General features: G+C 42.6%; 1 protein-coding gene across 1 annotated transcript in view; it reads left to right on the top strand.

Moving 5' to 3' along the window:
* Window positions 1-23,684, top strand: part of LOC133562902 (protein kinase C-binding protein NELL2-like) — a 382,068-nt gene that overhangs the window by 339,031 nt on the left and 19,353 nt on the right. The gene's annotated exons all lie outside the window — the stretch shown is intronic.

Raw genomic sequence — 23,684 nt, 5'->3', positions numbered from 1 at the left:
ACACTCGAGGGAGTACTGGAGAGTGCTCCCCCGGGTGATTCCCTTGTCCTACTGGGGGACTTCAACGCTCATGTTGGTAACGACAGTGAAACCTGGAGAGGCGTGATTGGGAAGAATGGTCGCCCGGATCTGAACCCGAGTGGTGTTTTGTTATTGGACTTCTGTGCTCGTCACAGTTTGTCCATTACAAACACCATGTTCAAACATAAGGGTGTCCGTATGTGCACTTGGCACCAGGACACCCTAGGCCGCAGTTCCATGATCGACTTTGTAGTTGTGTCATCGGATTTGCGGCCTCATGTTTTGGACACTCGGGTAAAGAGAGGGGCGGAGCTTTCTACCGATCACCACCTGGTGGTGAGTTGGCTGCGATGGTGGGGGAGGATGCCGGACAGACCTGGCAGGCCCAAACGCATTGTGAGGGTTTGCTGGGAACGTCTGGCAGAGTCTCCTGTCAGAGAAAGTTTCCATTCCCACCTCCGGAGGAACTTTGAACATGTCACGAGGGAGGTGCTGGACATTGAGTCCGAGTGGACCATGTTCCGCACCTCTATTGTCGAGGCGGCTGATCGGAGCTGTGTCCGCAAGGTAGTTAGTGCTTGTCGTGGCGGTAATCCTAGAACCCGCTGGTGGACACCAGCGGTGAGGGATGCCGTCAAGCTGAAGAAGGAGTCTTACCGGCTTCTTTTGGCTCATAGGACTCCAGAGGCAGTGGACAGGTACCGACAGGCCAAGCGGTGTGCAGCTTCACCGGTCACAGAGGCAAAAACTCGGACATGGGAAGAGTTTGGGGAAGCCATGGAAAATGACTTCCGGATGGCTTCAAAGCGATTCTGGACCACCATCCGCCGCCTCAGGAAGGGGAAGCAGTGCACTGTCAACACCGTGTATGGTGCGGATGGTGTTCTGCTGACCTCAACTGCGGATGTTGTGGATAGGTGGAAGGAATACTTTGAAGACCTCCTCAATCCCACCAACACGTCTTCCTATGAGGAAGCAGTGCCTGGGGAATCTGTGGTGGACTCTCCTATTTCTGGGGCTGAGGTTGCTGAGGTAGTTAAAAAGCTCCTCGGTGGCAAGGCCCCAGGGGTGGATGAGATCCGCCCGGAGTTCCTTAAGGCTCTGGATGCTGTGGGGCAGTCTTGGTTGACAAGACTCTGCAGCATCGCGTGGACATCGGGGGCGGTACCTCTGGATTGACAGACCGGGGTGGTGGTCCCTCTCTTTAAGAAGGGGGGCCGGAGGGTGTGTTCCAACCAGAGGTGGGTAGAGTAGCCAGAAATTGTACTCAAGTAAGAGTACTGTTACTTTAGAGATTTATTACTCAAGTAAAAGTAAGGAGTAGTCACCCAAATATTTACTTGAGTAAAAGTAAAAAGTATGTTGTGAAAAAACTACTCAAGTACTGAGTAACTGATGAGTAACCTGTTCGTTTAATGATTCCAGCTACAAATAATGCACAAAAACATAAAAATAGCAATGAGCAAATTCATAGCCAGGAATATCTCTTAAGCAACTAAAACAATATTATATATTAAATAATGATACATTAAAATAAAAAAAAATTAAGGCAAATTGAGCCACAGTAACTTAACAGCACCATAGGCTCAGTAGGCATTCATTGATTGATTGAAACTTGTATTAGTAGATTGCACAGTACAGTACATATTCCGTACAATTGACCACTAAATGTTAACACCCCAATAAGTTTTTCAACGTTAATCAATTACTTAATAAATGACCTCATATATACATATACATATACACATATCATATATACACATATATATATATATATATATATATATATATATATATATATATATATATATATATATATATATATATATAATTTATATTTATTTATTTTGCGGTTTTTGTTGACATGTTAAAGGTGTTTTAATGAATATACATGCATGTTTAACATATAGATTCCTATCTTTCATGAAGACAAGAATATAAGTTGGTGTATTACCTGATTCTGATGACTTGTATTGATTGGAATCAGACAGTAGTGCTGATAACGTCCCAGTTTTCAAATGGAGAAGAATAAAAGTTCCTCCTTCCTGTCTAACACCACATGAAAGTCGTTGGTTTTTGGCATCTTATTTGTCCAGCTTCCATATTCGTTTTTATACACTTTACAAGAAATACATTGGCGGCAAACTCCGTAGCTTGCTAGCTTGTTTGCGCTGGCTTTCGGAGACTCTTTTTTTGTTAGCGCAGGCGCGATGGAGCGGCACTTTTATTGTGAAGACAGGAACTGTGCGATCAGTCTTTAGGCTTGTGACGGGAAGTACGGTTGAAATAAAAAGTGTCTTTTTTCCTTTACACTTTTGATTGATTGATTGAAACTTTTATTAGTAGATTGCACAGTACAGTACATATTCCGTACAATTGACCACTAAATGGTAACACCCCAATAAGTTTTTCAACATGTCGGGCTCTACGTGTGACGGTCACGTGACCACCGGGCTCTGTTTGATTGGTCCAACGTCACTAGTGACTGCATATGATTGGTGAAACGCAAGCATGCGTAGTTCCTACTTTGAATGCGTGTCTGACAAAATGAAAACAAACAAAGCGTGCATTAAGAGATCGATAAAAAAAAAAAGTAGCGAGTAGCGACCTGATTGCAGATAAATGGAGCGGAGTAAAAGTAGCGTTCCTTCTCTATAAATATACTCAAGTAAGAGTAAAAGTATGTTGCATAAAAACTACTGTTAGAAGTACAATTTATCCCAAAAGTTACTCAAGTAGATGTAACGGAGTAAATGTAGCGCGTTACTACCCACCTCTGGTTCCAACTATCGTGGGATCACACTCCTCAGCCTTCCCGGTAAGGTTTATTCAGGTGTACTGGAGAGGAGGCTACGCCGGATAGTTTAACCTCGGTTTCAGGAGGAACAGTGTGGTTTTCGTCCTGGTCGTGGAACTTTGGACCAGCTCTACACTCTCGGCAGGGTTCTTGAGGGTGCATGGGAGTTTGCCCAACCAGTCTACATGTGCTTTGTGGACTTGGAGAAGGCATTCGACCGTGTCCCTCGGGAAGTCCTGTGGGGAGTGCTCAGAGAGTATGGGGTATCGGACTGTCTGATTGTGGCGGTCCGATCCCTGTACGATCAGTGTCAGAGCTTGGTCCGCATTGCTGGCAGTAAGTCGTACACGTTTCCAGTGAGGGTTGGACTCCGCCAAGGTTGCCCTTTGTCACCGATTCTGTTCATAACTTTTATGGACAGAATTTCTAGGCGCAGTCAAGGCATTGAGGGGTTCCGGTTTGGTGGCCACGGGATTAGGTCTCTGCTTTTTGCAGATGATGTGGTCCTGTTGGCTTCATCTGGCCGGGATCTTCAGCTCTCACTGGATCGGTTCGCAGCCGAGTGTGAAGCGGCCGGAATGAGAATCAGGACCTCCAAATCCGAGTCCATGGTTCTCTCCCGGAAAAGGGTGGCGTGCCATCTCCGGGTTGGGGAGGAGACCCTGCCCCAAGTGGAGGAGTTCAAGTACCTAGGAGTCTTGTTCACGAGTGGGGGAAGAGTGGATCGTGAGATCGACAGGCGGATCGGTGCGGCGTCTTCAGTAATGCGGACGTTGTACCGATCTGTTGTGGTGAAGAAGGAGCTGAGCCGGAAGGCAAAGCTCTCAATTTACCGGTCGATCTACGTTCCCATTCTCACCTATGGTCATGAGCTTTGGGTCATGACCGAAAGGATAAGATCACGGGTACAAGCGGCCGAAATGAGTTTCCTCCGCCGGGTGGCGGGGCTCTCCCGTAGAGATAGGGTGAGAAGCTCTGCCATCCGGGAGGAACTCAAAGTAAAGCCGCTGCTCCTCCACATCGAGAGGAGCCAGATGAGGTGGTTCGGGCATCTGGTCAGGATGCCACCCGAACGCCTCCCTAGGGAGGTGTTTAGGGCACGTCCAACCGGTAGGAGGCCTCGGGGAAGACCCAGGACACGTTGGGAAGACTATGTCTCCCGGCTGGCCTGGGAGCGCCTCGGGATCCCCCGGGAAGAGCTAGACGAGGTGGCTGGGGAGAGGGAAGTCTGGGCTTCCCTGCTTAGGCTGCTGCCCCCGCGACCCGACCTCGGATAAGCGGAAGAAGATGGATGGATGGATGGATGGTATTTAAGCCTGGTTTTTCAGTTGGTCGTTCTGGCGTCCTCACCCTGTTTATGACCATTCTTGTTTCATGGTATAGTTGATGCTTCCCTGCTCACGTCACCAAAAGTAAGTTTTTGTTGATTTATGCCAAAGTTAGTGTCTTTTAATTTATGTCCTTAGTTTACAACAAAGTGCCTTTTGTTTCCTTAGACAAGTTTTTGTCTCCGCCTGGTGCGCGCATTATGTTTTCACTTTTTATAGTATTATTAAATCATGTACTTACGTTCACACCATGTCCAATCCAGTTCATTTGCATTCCGGGAAAACAAATCACACCACAGTCCACGTTCTGACAATTCTACACATTCTTACAACATTAGAAACCATTCGAGAATCAGGGGCTACTCAGAAGGTGAGATAATTCCTAGAAATTACCGGCATTTAATGGCCAAAGGTAATTACACAACATTGCCGAAAGTATTTGGCTACCTGCCTTGACCCACATATGAAATAGGAGGTGGATCTAGCGTTGTAGTGAGAGTCCGGTCCATAAGTACCATCCCGAGCGGGGGCCGGTCAGCGGCGCGGAGATGTCCCCAGCCGATGCACAGACGAGCGGTCCACCCCGGACTCTGAATAGCCCGGCTGCAAAGTGTACCAACTTGTCGGACTACACCCTCATCCTTCTACTATCCAGGTGGGAGGTATGATTTAAAATCTAGAATAAACTTCCAGGGAAGCGAGGAAACAGCTGACCAGTCGATCATGTCGATATTCAGTCACATAAACTGCTATACAACTTGGTCTCATACCTGAGAGAATATCCTGAAGCCAGTAAAGTCTCTCTTCAAGAGAACACGAAAAAATATAGACAAAAAGCCTATAAAGTATCATTATTGTAACATTTCAACTAAGTATAATATTTTAGATTTAGATAATTATCAGATATTCATGGATGTTTGCCTCATCTTTTTAGTTCTAAATAAACTTGCTCGCCCTCCCTTGATAGATTTTATTTACAGATTTTCTGCCCCCCTCTCCCTTGTGGAAGGGGGGGGCACAGGTCCGGTGGCCATGGATGAAGTGCTGGCGGTCCATGATCACTCGCCTGTGCATCGGTTGGGGACATCTCTGCGCTGCTGACCTGTCTCCGCTTGGGGTGGTGTCCTGCTGGCCCCACTATGGACTGGACTCACACTATTATGTTAGATCCACTGTGGACTGGACTTTCACAAAATTATGCTTGACCCACTCGACGTCATATATTGTGGTATTTGACACAATACCTATTAGCATGCTAATAGAGTGGGGTTGGGGGTCACCAACATCTGCGGTCCATTCCAAGGTTTCTCACTGTCATCCCACTAGGTTGAGTTTTTCCTTACTCTGATGTGGGATCTGAACCGAGGATGTCGTTGTGGCTTGTGCTGCCCTTTGAGACACTTGTGATTTAGGGCTATATAAATAAACCTTGATTGATTGATTGAAGTGCCATCCCATTCCTAACTCATAGGGTTCAAATATGATCCCGGTCCACTTGTTGCAGCTATTACAGCTTCAACTCTTCTGGGAATGCTGTCTACAAGGTTGTGGTTTGTGTTTATAGAAATGTTCGACCATTCTTCCAAAAGCGCATTAGTGAGGTCACACACACAAAATCATCACACCTGGGTGACAACTGGGTTTTGAGCCCAGTTGTCATGACGGGGTTTAGGCAGCCTACTGCGGGAATGCAGAAGGACTACTCCGGACAAGGCGTGCAGGTAAAAACAGGATTTTTCCTCAGAATCAAAGTATTACAAAAAAAATGAAAACGAGCCGACAGAGCAACGTGCCTGATCGCAATCGAAGCTAAACAGGCATGTGTTTTTTTCCGTCTAAAGTCGGAATTCCGTCTTTTTTAATATTGGGGGGAAAAAAAGAATTATCTTCCATTTTTCCGTTTTTTTTTTCCGACCCTAAGTCAAGATTTGTTTACTTGCCGATTCGTCTTTTGTAATCGAGACGTAGCTTATATTACGCCGTAGTTGATTAGTCGATATGTTCCTTGTGACCAATCAGGACATCTGTTATGAATGATGACGTTTCTTACCGCCATTTTCCAAATGTAAACGATGTCAGTTCTCGAGAGAAAGGACGCTTCACGAATAAAAAAGAAATTGATAAACATGTCAAAAATAAGTTTCGATGGGACTGGATGGAAAGGGAAATCACTGATACTGTTGGGAAGAAGGAAGTTACGACTTTGTTCGGCGATTTTATTCGGGAAAATCGATCGTCCCGGAAAAGTTTTGTGCACGTGGTGTCTTGATAATATTGACTATGGATCACGAGGTTTCAAGACTTTGGAAGTACATGCGAAACGCCAAAAACATATGAAACAACTTGAAGCAAGGAAAACAACTAGCTGGTACTTTTGGATGTCAACCGAAACTGAGCAAACCTTACGGAAATGTTAAATTGGTGAAAAACCAGGAACTTCGGGGGGCATTGCCCCCTTGTCCCCCAACTAGGACCTGGCCTTCGTCCTCCAGACCCTCGGAAATGTTTTCAGTCTTTTTCATTGTGGTCAAATCACATGCCTGCTAAAGCAAATACTTAGCATAGACTATGGCAAGGAAAACTTACGAGCTGTGGCATGAACAAACAAAACTTACGTGACTGTTGCATACAGCAAACAATGGCGCCAGCTGAGCGTGCCGACTACTAACCAGAGGCAGGTGAACCCAATTAATCCCCATGGTTACCAAATTAATCCCAGAAGTGCACACAGCAGGAACTAACGGAGTCCAAAACTAACAGAACACAACTATCTGGACTACGGCTCATGACACAAGTTGGGTGTTCCAACCGGACAATGACCCCAAACACACGTCAAAAGTGATAAAGGAATGGTTAAATCAGGCTAGAATTAGGGTTTTAGAATGGCCTTCACAAAGTCCTGACTTAAACGTGTGGACAATGCTGAAGAAACAAGTCCATGTCAGAAAACCAACACATTTAGCTGAACTGCACCAATTTTGTCAAGAGGAGTGGTCAAAAATTCAACCAGAAGCTTGCCAGAGCGTTTTATTGCAGTGAAACTTGCCGAGAGACATGTAACCAAATATTAACATTGCTATATGTATACTTTTGACCCAGAATATGTGGTCACATTTTTAGTGACCCATAATAAATGTATTATGGATTTGATGAATGTTTAAATACATTTGTTAAAAGTGTATGTAAACTTTTGACCACGACTGTGTGCGGGTGTGTATATATATATATACATATATATATATATATATACATATACATATATATATACATATACATATACATATATATATATACATATATATACATATACATATATATACATATATATATATATATATATATATATACATATATATATACATATATATATACATATACATATACATATATATATACATATACATATATATATACATATACATATATATACATATATATATATATATATATATTCATATACATATATATATATATACATATACATACATATATATATATATATATACATACATATACATATATATATATATATATATATATATATATATATATATATATATATATATATATATATATAGATGTATATATATATATATATACATCTATATATATATATACATATACATATATATATATATATTTATATATATATATATATATATATATATATATATATATATATATATATATATATATATATATATATATATACATATATATATATATATATATAGATATATATATATATATATATATATATATATATAGAGCGCAATTTTGAGTTTTGGGGTTTGGTTTTTTGATTAGATCGCAATTTTTGCCAGTCCTGATGTGTGTGTAAAATTTGGTGAGTTTTGAAGCATGTTAAAGTGGTCAAATTACAGCTTAAAGAGGCGGCGGTATAATAATAATACAACCTTATAAATACAATAGGGTCCTCTGTCCCAAAGGGACATTTGGTCCCTGAAATAAAAAATAAAGTCAGGCCTGACCTGACAGTATTAATTGTTTATTGTAAACAACCGTAAGAGAAGTGTGCCGCCATTATATGAATTTATTTTGACAACTACATCATTAAGAGGTTGCCTACAGCCACAGCTGTGAATTCAACATCTTTTGAAACTCGTTGGAAACTGTGTTTTTTTGCTACAGGAGATAATAGCAGATGCATTGAATAATAGATTTATTGAATAGCTGCGTCAATTGAAGGTTTGCAGTAATCCACGCTGCTGCTTTAAAGGGGAATATTATCACAATTTCAGAAGGGTTAAAACCAATAAAAATCAGTTCCCAGTGGCTTATTTTTAAAATTTTACCCTAAAAGAAGCTTTAAAGTGCCTGATTTTCGCTATCTGTGAAGCCATTGTCCATTTTCCTTTGACGTCATCCAGTGATGCCAATACGGCTAGCACAGCAAGATATAGCGACATTAGCTCGGATTCAGACTCGGATTTCAGCGGCTTAAGCGATTCAACAGATTACGCATGTATTGAAACGGATGGCTGGAGTATGGAAGCAAATAGCGAAAATGAAATTGAAGAAGAAACTGAAGCTATTGAGCGAATAGCTATTGACGCTATTCAGTCATGTTTGCCTTAGCATCGCCGGTAAAATGTGCAGACCAACGATCGGAAGTTTCGCATTTTGTGACACTGAATCAACTTAAATCCATCGATTGGTAATTGTTTGTTTGGCATTAATTTTGGGTGGAGGTAAACGCTGGATGTAAATATAGTTTCAAATGTACATACAGCTAGCCTAAATAGCATGTTAGCATCGATTAGCTGGCAGTCATGCCGCGACCAAATATGTCTGATTAGCACATAAGTCAACAACATCAACAAAACTCACCTTTGTGATTTAGTTGACTTCATCGTTGGAAATGCATCTGCAGGTTGTCCATACATCTCTGTGCCATGTCTGCCTTAGCATCGGCGTTAAAATGTGCAGACACTCCGGCACATTCAATTGGGGTCTGGCGGCAGATTTCTTTGACTTTATCGTTGGAAATGTATCTGCAGGTTATCCATACATCTCTGTGCCATGTCTGTCTTAGCATCGGCGTTAAAATGTGCAGACACTCCAGCACATTCAATTGGGGTCTGGCGGAAGATTTCTTTGACTTTATCGTTTGAAATGCATCTGCAGGTTATCCATACATCTCTGTGCCATGTCTGCCTTAGCATCGCCGGTAAAATGTGCAGACACTCCGGCACATTCAATGGGGATCTGGCGACAGATTTCTTTGACTTTATCGTTGGAAATGCATCTGCTTTGAGTGTCGCAGGATATCCACGCAATCTTGCCATCTCTGTAGTAGCATAGCTTTCGTGGGTAAAGTGTGCGGAACAAACGACCGACCATTTCGTCGGCTTTCCCCACACCCTCGTATTTTGAACACATTTCGTCCAATTTCTTGCCACTTTCGCATCTTTGGACCGGTGGTGCAACTTGAATCCCTCCCTGTTAGTGTTGTTACAGAAAATCCAGAAAATAGTCGAAAAAAATGGAAAATACCAGAGCTGAGACGCAGTCTTTATAATGTGTTTGAAAAAATGCCGGCTTTATTACCTAGGTGACGTCACGTTCTGACGTCATCGCTCCGAGAGCGATAAATAGAAAGGCATTTAATTCGCCAAAATTCACCCATTTAGAGTTCGGAAATCAGTTAAAAAAATATATGGTCTTTTTTCTGCAACATCAAGGTATATATTGACGCTTGCATAGGTCTGGTGATAATATTCCCCTTTAATTCCACACTGCTAGAAAAGCAACAAGAGGATTTTCGTCTTTGTGGAGACGCTGGCGTGGGAGAAAGGTGGCAAAGTGAACGGCCAGGAGGAGAACATTTCCCCAGCAGAGTGAAGAGGGAAAGTCTTTAGTGGAATGTAAAAAGAATTCCGATGAACTTTGTCGTCTGCTTTGATGGAGCTTAACATTTGTTCGGAAGGACTCTGGAAAAGTGTGTGTGTGTGTGTGTGTGTGGGTGGGTGGAACTTGCTATTTGTCTAATGTATCTTCCACACAGAAAAAAGTATGCAGTGTGTTCCATGCGCCTCGTTTCACCTTCTTCTGTTGTTCAAACAGCTCAGAGGCAGCGTATAAGTCATTCCATAGCTACATGTCACCGTGGGAGTACAATGTGGACGATGCAGCCACTCTATACACACACACACACACACACACAAATTATGCGCCTGGTGAGTGATGCATTAACATGGATGTACTGTACATGTACCCTGCACTTTTTCAAAGGGCTGTTTTTGTCCCCTGTACTTTTCAAAAATCAGTTTTTGTCCCTGCACTTTTTCAAAAAACTGTTTTTGTCCCATGCACTATTTCAAATTGCTGTTTTTGTCCCCTGCACTTTTTCAAAATGCAGTTTTTGTCCCCTGCACTTTTTCAAAAGGCTGTTTGTGCCCCCTGCACTTTGTCAAAAGGCAGTTTTCGTCCCCTGCTCTTTTTCAAAAGGCAGTTTTTGTCCGCTGCATTTTTTCAAAAGGCAGTTTTTGTCCCCTGCTCTTTTTCAAAAGGCAGTTTTTGTTCCTTGCACTTTTTCAAAAGGTAGTTTTTGTCCCCTGTACTTTTCAAAAGGCTGTTTTTGTCCCCTGCAGTTTTTCTCCCCTGCACTTTTTCAATTAGCTGTTTTTGTCCCCTGTACTTCTCAAAAATCAGTTTTTGTCCCCTGCACTTTTTCAAAAGGCCGTTTTTGTCCCCCTGCACTTTTTCAAAAGGAAGTTTTTGTCCCCTGCACTTTTTCAAAATGCAGTTTTTGTCACCTGCACTTTTTCAAAAGGCTGTTTGTGCCCCCTGCACTTTGTCAAAAGGCAGTTTTTGTCCCCTGCTCTTTTTCAAAAGGCAGTTTTTGTCCCCTGCTCTTTTTCAAGAGGCAGTTTTTGTCCCCTGCTCTTTTTCAAAAGGCAGTTTTTGTCCGCTGCATTTTTTCAAAAGGCAATTTTTGTCCCCCTGCACTTTTTCAAAAGGCCGTTTTTGTCCCCCTGCACTTTTTCAAAAGGAAGTTTTTGTCCCCTGCACTTTTTCAAAATGCAGTTTTTGTCACCTGCACTTTTTCAAAAGGCTGTTTGTGCCCCCTGCACTTTGTCAAAAGGCAGTTTTTGTCCCCTGCTCTTTTTCAAAAGGCAGTTTTTGTCCCCTGCTCTTTTTCAAAAGACAGTTTTTGTCCCCTGCTCTTTTTCAAAAGGCAGTTTTTGTCCGCTGCATTTTTTCAAAAGGCAGTTTTTGTCCCCTGCTCTTTTCCAAAGGCAGTTGTCCTCTGCACTTTAAAAAAAAAAGAAGTTTTTTTTTGCCTGCACTTTGTAAAAAAAAAACTGTTTTTGTCCCCTGCTATTTTTCAAAAGGCAGTTTTTGTCCCTTGCACTTTTTCAAAAGGTAGTTTTTGTCCCCTGTACTTTTCAAAAGGCTGTTTTTGTCCCCTGCAGTTTTTCTCCCCTGCACTTTTTCAATTAGCTGTTTTTGTCCCCTGTACTTCTCAAAAATCAGTTTTTGTCCTCTGGACTTAAAAAAATAAAAATAAAACAGTTTTGGTCGCCTGCACTTAAAAAAAAAAAAAAAACAGTTTTTGTCCCCTGCTATTTTTCAAAAATTAGTTTTTGTCCCTGCACTTTTTCAAAAAACTGTTTTTGTCCCATGCACTATTTCAAATTGCTGTTTTTGTCCCCTGCACTTTTTCTCCCCTGCAATTTTTCAAAAGGCTGTTTTTGTCCCCTGCACTTTGTCAAAAGGCAATTTTTGTCCCCTGCTCTTTTTCAAAAGGCAGTTTGTGTCCGCTGCATTTTTTCAAAAGGCAGTTTTTGTCCCCTGCTCTTTTTCAAAAGGCAGTTTTGTCCCCTGCTCTTTTCCAAAGGCAGTTGTCCTCTGCACTTTAAAAAAAAAAAAAAATTGCCTGCACTTTGTAAAAAAAAAACAGTTTTTGTCCCCTGCTATTTTTCAAAAGGCAGTTTTTGTCCCTTGCACTTTTTCAAAAGGTAGTTTTTGTCCCCTGTACTTTTCAAAAGGCTGTTTTTGTCCCCTGCAGTTTTTCTCCCCTGCACTTTTTCAATTGGCTGTTTTTGCCCCCTGTACTTCTCAAAAATCAGTTTTTGTTTTCTGCACTTTAAAAAAATAATAATAAAACAGTTTTTTTCGCCTGCACTTTAAAAAAAAAACAGTTTTTGTCCCCTGCTATTTTTCAAAAGGCAGTTTTTGTCCCTTGCACTTTTTCAAAGGGCAGTTTTTGTCCCCTGCACTTTTTCAAAAGGCCGTTTTTGTCCCCCTGCACTTTTTCAAAAGGAAGTTTTTGTCCCCTGCACTATGTCAAAAGGCAGTTTTTGTCCCCTGCTCTTTTTCAAAAGGCAGTTTTTGTCCCCTGCATTTTTTCAAGACTGTTTTTGTCCTCTGGACTTTTTCAAAAGGCAGTTTTTGTCCCCTGCACTTTTTCAAAAGAGGGTTTTGTTCCCTGCTCTTTTCCAAAGACAGTTGTTGTCCTCTGCTCTTTTTCAAAATGTAGTTTTTGTCCCCTGTACTTTTCAAAAGGCTGTTTTTTTCCCCTGCAGTTTTTCTCCCCTGCACTTTTTCAATTGGCTGTTTTTGTCCCCTGTACTTTTCAAAAATTAGTTTTTGTCCTCTGCACCTTAAAAAAAAAATTGTTTGTGTCGCCTGCACTTTTTGAAAATAACAGTTTTTGTCCCCTGCAGTTTTTCAAAAGGCTGTTTTTGTCCCCTGTACTTTTCAAAAATCAGTTTTTGTCCTCTGCGCTTTAAAAAAAAAAAAAACTGTTTGTGTCGCCTGCACTTTTTAAAAAAAAAACTGTTTTTGTCCCCTGCTATTTTTCAAAACGCTATTTATCAAAACGCAGTTTTTGTCCCTTACACTTTTTCAAAAGGAAGTTTTTGTCCCCTGTACTTTTCAAAAGACAGTTTTTGTCCCCTGCACTTTTTCAAAAAGCAGTTTTTGTCCCCTGCACTTTTTCAAAAGGCAGTTTTTGTCCCCTGCACTTTTTCAAAAAACAGTTTGTGTCCCCTGCTCTTTTTCAAGAGGCAGTTTTGGAAACTATATGTAGCCCACACTTTGAACTTTTAAGTGTCTCACTGCGGCCGTCTTATTTACCGCGAGAAATCCCGCAGCTGTTCATGACAGTTGTCTACATCCACCCCAGAGCTTATTTGGACGAGGCAACATCTACTATTGTTAAACTTGTGCACCGTCTTCAAAGCATCAGACCCGAAACCCCCATTTTCTATTGGGACATTTTAATTACTGTAGCCCTAAGAAGTCCTTAGGTAGGGCTGGGCGATATGGACTTTTTTTGATATCTCTATTTTTAGGGCATGTTACGATACACGATGTATATCTCCATATTTTGCCTTAGCCTTGAATGAACACTTGATGCATATAATCACACCAATATAATGATTTTATGTGTCTACATTCAAATATTCTTGTTCAAACTGTATTAATATATGCTCATTTTAAACTTTCAAGGAAATCACAACTAAGTCAATTTCGCAATACTGTATTTTTTAAACAGTTATTAAACAGTGGCACAAACATTCATGTCATTTCAAAACAGAAAGTGCAAGATTGTCAGAGACATTTTAAAACAAGTTATTAGTGCACTTTTGTGCATGATGTCACTAAGATGACATATCAAAAATCAAAGTGCACTTTTTGTACAGAATGCCACTACAATAGTTTAAAACAAATAAAGTGCACTTTTGTGCATGATGTCACACAAGATATTTCAATTAGTGTCAAAGAAAAAATGAGCTGCATAATAGGAAATCAAATAGTGTATGTCGTTCACTATGTGGTAGGTTCCTGCGGACGTTATATCCTTCTGTTGTTAACTTTTTTTTTTCATACGGCGTCTATCTGGAAATGGTTGCCTCGGCATTTTGTTTGTGTGGCACCGGCCGGAGATGTTGACATGCGGAGTTTCAAGCACCCTTCATTCTCTAGCAGGTGACTTTTCAAATGATGCTACATATTAGCAGTAATGCTACTTTTTGTAGCCACGCTTTTGCCCCACACTTGACAAATTACGGTTGTATGTTCGACATATTCCCACTCGAAGCCAAACCATCGCCAGACCTTGGACCCCCTGCTGTTTTTCTTGGGAATTAATTCTTCCTTCATTGGTTACAAGATTCGCACCTTCTTTTTCTCATATTACCACTCGCACCACAGCTAATGTTACCCATGCTGCTATCTCTATTCTCCGCGAGGGCATATATTTATGTGACATATGTAAGAAGGTGTGCTTGTTTTAAGTCTCTGTGAGAAGGAGAAACAAGAAAGAATGAGAAACGCCTGTAGTGTAATGCCCACAGCTATAGCTATATAGCCCTAAATCACAAGTGTTTTAAAGGGCTGCACAAACCACAACGGCATCTTCAGTAGAGTCCACATAAGGGCAAGGAAAAAGTCACCCCAGTGGGACGTCGGCAATGATGACTATGAGAAACCTTATAGAGGTTTGCATATGTGGGCAACCCCCCCACCCTAGGGGACCGAAAGCAATGGATGTCGAGCGGATCTAACATGAGTATTGTAAATCTAAGTGTATCTAACATAACCGTGAGAATCCAGACCAAAGTGGATCCAATATAGTAGCAAGAGTCCTGTCCAAAGTGGAGCCAGCAGGAAACCATCCCAAGCGGAGGCGGATCAGCAGCACAGAGATGTCCCCAACCGATACACAGGCGAGCGGTCCATCCTGGGTCCCGACTCCGGACAGCCAGTACTTCATCCATGGCCACGGGATCGGACCCCCTCCACAAGGGAGGGGGGGACATAGGAGAAAAAGAAAAGAAAAGGCAGATCAACTGGTCTAAAAAGGGGGTCTATTTAAAGGCTAGAGTATACAAATGAGTTTTAAGATGAGACCTAAATTCTTCTACTGAGGTAGCATCTCGAACTGTTACGGGGAGGCATTCCAGAGTACTGGAGCCCGAATGGAAAACGCTCTATAGCCCGCAGACTTTTTTTGGGCTCTGGGAATCACTAATAAGCCGGAGTCCTTTGAACGCAGATTTCTTGCCGGGACATATGGTACAATACAACCGGCAAGATAGGATGGAGCTAGACCGTGTAGTATTTTATACGTAAGTCGTAAGACCTTAAAGTCACTTCTTAAGTGCACAGGAAGCCAGTGCAGGTGAGCCAGTATAGGTATATATGTATGTATATATGTATATAAAGGTATATACAGTACAGGCGTAATGTGATCAAACTTTCTTGTTCTTGTCAAAAGTCTAGCAGCCGCATTTTGTACCAACTGTAATCTTTTAATGCTAGACATGGGGAGACCCGAAAATAATACGTTACAGTAATCGAGACGAGACGTAACAAACGCATGGATAATGATCTCAGCGTCTTTAGTGGACAGAATGGAGCGAATTTTAGCGATATTACGGAGATGAAAGAAGGCCGTCTTACTGACGCTTTTAATGTGTGACTCAAAGGAGAGAGTTGGGTCGAAGATAATACCCAGATTCTTTACCGAGACGCCTTGTTTAATTGTTTGGTTGTCAAATGATAAAGTTGTATCATTAAATAGAGGTCGGTGTCTAGCAGGACCGATAATCAGCATTTCCGATTATCGGTACTCGAATAGCACAATATCATCATTTTCTATATCTCACAGAGACAAACCCGCGATATATCGAGTATATCGATATATCGACATCCCCCAGCCCTATTCCTCTGTCACTTTCACCAGTATGTAACCTGCACAAGTAGGCATGGAAAAATTCTGGAGCTGTGCTAAGGCACCATAAAAGGCGCCTACAAATCCTAGGGACTCGTACCATTAGGCTCATCTGATCACAACAGCATTTTTCTGGCCCCTGTGTATAAACCAGCCCTCAAGAGAAGAAAAGTGGAGTGCAAGGAGGTGGCTGTGTCGATGGAAGGCTCTATTCATGAACTAAATGGTTGCTATGACAGCACCAATTGGGATGTTTATAAAGACTCTTGTAAGGACTTGAATGAACTGAGTAAATGGAAAATGGGTTATACTTGTATAGTGCTTTTTTACTTTCAAGGTACTCAAAGCACTTTGGCACTATTTCCGCATTCACCCGTTCACCCACACATTCACACACTGATGGCGGGAGCTGCCTTTCAAGGCCCTAACCACGATCCATCAGAAACAAGGGTGAAGTGTCTTGCTCTAGGACACAGCGGAAGTGACAAAGTTGGTACAAGGTGGGGATTGAACCAGGAACCCTCAGGTTGCTGGCATGGCCACTTTCCCAATCGCACCACGCCGTCCCCACAGTGACACTGTGACAAGTTATATTAAATTTTGTAAGGAAATGACTATCCCTGGGAAGTATACCAAAAATAATAAGCCATGGGTTAGCAAATCCCTTAAACTTGAAAAAGTTGGCTTTTTTTGATTGATGGAAACTTTTTGTTAGGGTCTTGGTAAAGTGGGAGTGACCCCAGGATGCAAAGACAGTAGACAAGGTGGAATTACAAAAAATAAAACATTTAATTAGACAAAAAGGGATAACTAAGGGCGATGGGGCAGAAACGCACACCACGAAATCTGGACAAAAAGGTTCCCTAGCGATCGGCAGGAGAAAGAGCCAGGGCACACTATGCAGGGAAAGAGTCCAACAAAAGTTATCTTTTTTTTTTACTTCAGGGGGACTAGGAGATAAACACACAGGAGTTTAGGGAATTCAGGACAAAGGAGTGAAATCCTACCAGGTCTGGTGAAGCAGGTGCATGCACGACAGGAGTACTGGAGACAATAACCGGCGAGGCCAAGCTGACAGTGATGAGCCTAAATACCGGTGTGGTAATTGCAAGCAGTTGTGCCTCAAGGTCCGCCCCTTGTCGAGGACGAATCACTAAAATGACAGGTGCAGACAAAAGAGAAGGCAGGAAAACACTAAAAACACAACACTTTTATTAGTAGATTGCACAGTACAGTACATATTCCGTACAATCGACAACTAAATGGTAACACCCGAATAAGTTTTTCAACTTGTTTAAGTCGGGGTCTACATCGGTATTAGGGAGGTGTAGCGTATTTTATAGACTAGGCTCGGTGCAAGTTGTTTTACTCTGTCCTCCACCCTGAGCCAGCCCACTTTGGAAAAGTGGGAAGGAGTGAGGTGGGATCTGGAGTGGAGGTCTAAAAGTAACCTGACTAGCTTGTTCTGGGATGTTTGGAGTCTATATTTGAGAGTTTGGGAGGTGCTCTGGTACAAGGAGGTGCAAGCGTCATCGAAAAATGGTGGAACAACTGTTTCCGCTAGAACAGGGGTGCCCACACTTTTTCTGCAGGCGAGCTACTTTTCAATTGACCAACTCGAGGGGATCTACCTCATTTATATATTTCATTTATATTTATCTATTTATGAAAGAGACATTTTTGTAAACAAGTTAAATGTGTTTAATGATAATACAAGCATGTGTAACACATATAGATGTCTTTCTTTCACAAAGACAAGAATATAAGTTGGTGTATTACCTGATTCTGATGACTTGCATTGATTGGAATCAGACAGTAATGATGATAACGCCCACATTTTCAAATGGAGGAGAAAAAAAGTTGTCCTTTCTGTACAATACCACATGAAAGTGGTTGGTTTTTGGCATTTAATTCATCCAGCTTCCATACACTTTACAAGAAAAACATTGGCGGCAAATTCCGTAGCTTGCTTGATTGACATTCACGGCACCCGAGGGTCTTGTGAGATGACGCTGGCTGCTGCCAGTTCATTATTATGAAAAAATGACAGAGAGGAAGGCGAGAAACACTTTTTATTTCAACAGACTTTCGCGCCGTCCCTTCCGTCAAAACTCTAAAGGCCGACTGCACATTTCCTATCTTCACAATAAAAGCCCTGCTTCATGCTGCCTGCGCTAACAAAATAAGAGTCTCGGAAAGCTGGCGTGCACAAGTGATGTGCACGCCAGCTTTCTGAGGGATCGCTTGTGCACGCCAGTTTTCCGAGACTCTGTATTTGGTTAGCGCAGGCAGCATGAAGCAGGGCTTTTATTGTGAAGATAGGAAATGTGCAGTCGGCCTTTAGAGTTTTGACGGAAGGTACGGCGCGAGAGTCTGTTGAAATAAAAAGTGTTTCTCGGCTTCCTCTCGGTCATATTTTCATAATAATGATCTTGCAGCAGCCAGCGTCATCTCACAAGACCCTCCGGTACCGTGAATGTCATTTAAGTGACGTCTTGGTGAAGATTGATGATCACTAATTTTTAGGTCTATTTTTTTTAAAAGCCTGGCTGGAGATCGACTGACACACCCCCCGCGGTCGACTGGTAGCTCGCGATCGACGTAATGGGAAACCCCTGCGCTAGAATCTTCAAGATGCTTTTGTTGACCAGAGAGGAGATTCAGTGGAGAAATCTGGTTCGTTGGTTGACCTTTTTGATTACCTTGGTTGCCATTTTATCATGGGAAAGATTAGCCTCTAGAATGGAACCTATAGGTAGGTGACCCCATCTTTTCCTGGTGATAACAATGTCACCCACTTTTTGTAGTTCTTAAGGTTGATTTGGGACCCAAATAGGAAGAATTTTACCTAAGTGTATGGAAAGTTTATTGTCAGCGAGCCAGGTCCAAATACTACAGAGTTCGGCACTGAGGATTTTTTCCAACTGTGACTTGTCCTTGCCGGATACCAGCAGGGTCGAGTCATCCGCAAACAGGAACAAGTCACAGTCGCATGCTGATGACATGTCATTTACGTATATTGGGAATAGTAGAGGTCCTAGTATACTGCTTTGGGGGACTCCACAGCTTACTGGGGGGGTACACGATGCCGTTCTCCTCTACCACCTGGCTTTTTATCAGGTTGATATCGGAAAACCAAGAGAAGCTCACAAGCTGGTCAACAAAGAGATGAAAATGACCAAGCTACAGTATAAAAATAAGGTAGAGGAAGAACTAAAAATTGGTAGTTCAAGCTCTGCTTGTAGGGGAATTAAGTCCTTGGTCAGAATGCAAGACTTCAAAAAGGGTCTTCCTAACCCCCACAAGCCTGATTCTGTACTAGCAGATGTGTTAAACCAGTTTTATTTGAGATTTGATTTTCATGATTCAAGTAAAGAACTATCTGAATTCAGAGTTTCCCCTGTGACCAGTCAGATTAAGATTAATGCAATGGATTACTGGAGAACATTTGAGCAGACAAATGTGAGGAAAAGCCAGGGGCCTGACTTCATTACATAAAACATGGAAAGTGACCTAAAGAAAACACTCAAAACTCTGCCTCTGCTCATCATTCATCACACACTCTAGACTTCTAGAGTGTTTGATTATAACATCACCCTAAATTAAAGGTGGACAATTAATTTTTACCGGGGGCCGCATGACGCAAACCGAGCACTTCTGGAGGGCCACATCGACAATATTACAATTGAATTTTGCTCAATATTATTTTTGATATACCGTAAGATAAATAATAATAATAATATCAATAATAATTTCATTTAACCTAACTTAACTTTATAAAAAAGCAGATTGCTTTTGATGGTTTTATTTTCAACGCTGTCTTACACAACACAAAATGTCAATTTCTGCACAGGGTTAATTTCTGTCACTTTTATCCTGCATCCTCTTTCAAAGGCCAACATTTTTCCCCGTCAGATTGTTGTCACACCTTGTCCATTTTTAGTCCTAACATGTCCAAACACACATTTACCTCTGTGAACAAGTCACTACCTGTGGTTGTCCCTTTAATTGACTGCATGGCTGCGAGCTCCTCCGTGATTTGAAACTCTGCAGTTATCCCACGTAAGAAGATGAGCAACTGGGCGGTGTCACATACATCGGAGCTCTCATGCAAAGCCAGCGAAAAACAGTCAAAGCTGGCTGTTCTGTTCTTCAGCTGAAGCTCCAAGTTTTCAGCGATGGTCTCAACCCGCCTCGCTACAGTGCGTCGGGAGAGTGACACGTTGTCAAATGCGCCCCTCTTTTCTGGGCATATCAGCGCAACAATAAGCAGTCCTTAATAAACTCTTCGTCAGAAAACGCCTTACTTTTTCTGGCGATTCGGTGAGAAATTGCGAAACTTGTCCTGACCTCTGTCGGTGTGAAATTTGGCAAAAAGTCCTTGTTGGGTTTGCAGTTTTACCATCAATGCATCAGCCTCCCTTGCGCGCGCTTCATCAGACAGATTCAGGTATTTTTCTTCGTGCTTCGTCGTGTAGTGGGGATTCAAATTATATTCTTTAAACACAGCAACCTTTGTACCACAAATTAAGCACACAACTTTAGCATGGTGCTGGGCATCTAGATGGAAATAAAACATATGGACGCTTATGCTTTGAGGATTTTTCATCTGCGTTCGACTGCATGCGGCCACATATTCTGGCTCGTAGACTGATGAATATTTCCAATATTGACTTTGGTCCTTTATCAAGCCTGGGCAATTATTTTGACTCGGGGGCCACATTTAGAGGAAAAAAAATGTTTCTGGGGGCCGATATATCTATTTTTAGGAACACTAATACATGTTTGATTGAATGCTAAACACATTATCAATCAATCAATCAATCAATGTTTACTTATATAGCCTTAAATCACTAGTGTCTCAAAGGGCTGCACAAACCACTACGACATCCTCGGTAGGCCCACATAAGGGCAAGGAAAACTCACACCCAGTGGGACGTCGGTGACAATGATGACTATGAGAACCTTGGAGAGGAGTAAAGCAATGGATGTCGAGCGGGTCTAACATGACACTGTGAAAGTTCAATCCATAATGGATCCAACACAGTCGCGAGAGTCCAGTCCAAAGCGGATCCAACACAGCAGCGAGAGTCCCGTCCACAGCGGAGCCAGCAGGAAACCATCCCAAGCGGAGGCGGATCAGCAGCGCAGAGATGTCCCCAGCCGATACACAGGCAAGCAGTACATGGCCACCGGATCGGACCGGACCCCCTCCACAAGGGAGAGTGGGACATAGAAGAAAAAGAAAAGAAACGGCAGATCAACTGGTCTAAAAAGGGGGTCTATTTAAAGGCTAGAGTATACAAATGAGTTTTAAGGTGAGACTTAAATGCTTCTACTGAGGTGGCATCTCGAACTGTTACCGGGATGGCATTCCAGAGTACTGGAGCCCGAACGGAAAACGCTCTATAGCCCGCAGACTTTTTTTGGGCTTTGGGAATCACTAATAACGGACTGTCTTAAAGGGGAACATTATCATAATTTCAGACGGGTTAAAACCGATAAAAATCAGTTCCTAGTGGCTTATTTTATTTTTCAAATAATTTTTCAAAATTTTACCCGTCCCGGAATATCCCTAAAAAAAGCTTTGAAGTGCTTGATTTTCGCTATTTGCTTAAGCCATTGTCCATTTCCCTGTGACGTCACATAGCGATTCCAATACAAACAATGGCGAATAGCACAGCAAGATATAGCGACATCAGCTCGGATTCAGACTCGGATTTCAGCGGCTTAAGCGATTCAACAGATTACGCATGTATTGAAACGGATGGTTGGAGTACGGCGGCAGATAGCGAAAACAAAATTGAAGAAGAAACTGAAGCTATTGAGCGAATAGCTATTGACGCTATTCGGCCATCTCTGCGTTAGCATCGCCGGTAAAATGTGCGGACCAACCGATCAGGGATTTCGCATTGTCACTGGATCAACTTAAATCCGCCGATTGGTAAGTGTTTGTTTCGCATTAAATGTTGCTGGAAGGAAACGCTGGATGTAAATATAGTTTCAAATGTACATACGGCTAGCTTAAATAGCATGTTAGCATCAATAAGCTGGCAGTCATGCCGCAACCATATATGTCTGATTAGCACATAAGTCAATAACAACAACAACAACACTCACCTTTGTGATTTCGTTGACTTTATCGTTGGGAACGCATCTGCTTTGAGTGTCGCAGGATATCCAGACATTTTTGCCATCTCTGTGCCATCTCTGTCATAGCATCGCCGGTAAAAACCAAACGGGGGACTTTTGCATCTCTTGACACTGGAGCAACTTAAATCCGTCGATTGCTAAGTGTTTGTTTGGCATTAAATGTGGATGGAGGGAAAGGCTGGATGTAATAATAGGTACACATGAGGCATAATGCCGCAATATGTACACACATCTAGCCTAAATAGCATCTTAGCATCGATTAGCATGCCGTGCTAATCGATGCACATTCTACGTAAATCAACTTGAATCCGTCCCTGATCGTGTTGTTACACCCTCCGACAACACACCGACGAGGCATGATGTCTCCAAGGTATCGGAAAACAGTCGAAAAAAACGGAAAATAACAGAGCTGATTTGACTCCATGCGTCTGATGTGTAGGGAAACATGGCGTTGAGTACCGATGTGACGTCGTCGCTCAGAGAGGCATAAACAGAAAGGCGTTAAATTCGCCAAAATTCACCCATTTAGAGTTCGGAAATCGGTTAAAAGAATATATGGTCTTTTTTCTGCAACATCAAGGTATATATTGACGCATACATAGGTCTGATGATAATGTTCCCCTTTAAAAAACGTAACGGAATTTTAAATTTTTTTCTATGAACGATAAAACACCGAATATTGACAAAATATGAACGTCACACCCCGTTTCCATCCATCTTCTTCCGCTTATCCGAGGTCGGGTCGCGGGGGCAACAGCCTAAGCAGGGAAGCCCAGACTTCCCTCTCCCCAGCCACTTGGTCCATCTCCTCCCTGGGGATCCTAAGGCGTTCCCAGGCCAGCCGGGAGACATAGTCTTCCCAACGTGTCCTGGGTCTTCCCCGTGGCCTCCTACCGGTTGGACGTGCCCTAAACACCTCCCTAGGGAGGCGTTCGGTTGGCATCCTGGCCAGATGCCCGAACCACCTCATCTCTCTCCTCTCGATGTGAAGGAGCAGCGGCTTTACTTTGAGTTCCTCCCGGATGGCAGAGCTTCTCACCCTATCTCTAAGGGAGAGCCCCGCCATACGGCGGAGGAAACTCATTTCGGCCGGTTGTACCCGTGATATTATCCTTTCGGTCATGACCCAAAGCTCATGACAATAGGTGAGGATGGGAACGTAGATCGACCGGTAAATTGAGAGCTTTGCCTTCCGGCTCAGCTCCTTCTTCACCACAACGGATCGGTACAACTTCCGCATTACTGAAGACGCCGCACCGATCAGCCTGTCGATCTCACGATCCACTCTTCCCCCACTCGTGAACAAGACTCCTAGGTACTTGAACTCCTCCACTTGGGGCAGGGTCTCCTCCCCAACCCGGAGACAGGTTGCGGAGAACCATGGACTCTGACTTGGAGGTGCTGATTCTCATTCCGGTCGCTTCGCTTTACATATTTTACAATAAAGAGAAATGCAACAAACAGTGAAATATGAACGTGAAGGGTACAAAATAAACCCATCTACAATCTGATATATCTGATCCATCACTAAGCTTTACAACTGTGTTGTGAAAAATCTTCTTCCGCGTTCGTGGAAACGCTCCCCACCCACACTGTTTGGTGCCTCGTCTGAGCTGCTGTGACGCATGTGTCCCCGGGCCTTAATTTGCCCGGATCTGTTCTATATGCTGGCAAGTGG

Source organism: Nerophis ophidion, linkage group LG12, assembly GCF_033978795.1.
Source record: "Nerophis ophidion isolate RoL-2023_Sa linkage group LG12, RoL_Noph_v1.0, whole genome shotgun sequence".
Classification (NCBI taxonomy): domain Eukaryota; kingdom Metazoa; phylum Chordata; class Actinopteri; order Syngnathiformes; family Syngnathidae; genus Nerophis; species Nerophis ophidion.
This window is presented reverse-complemented; position numbering and strand designations above follow the sequence as displayed.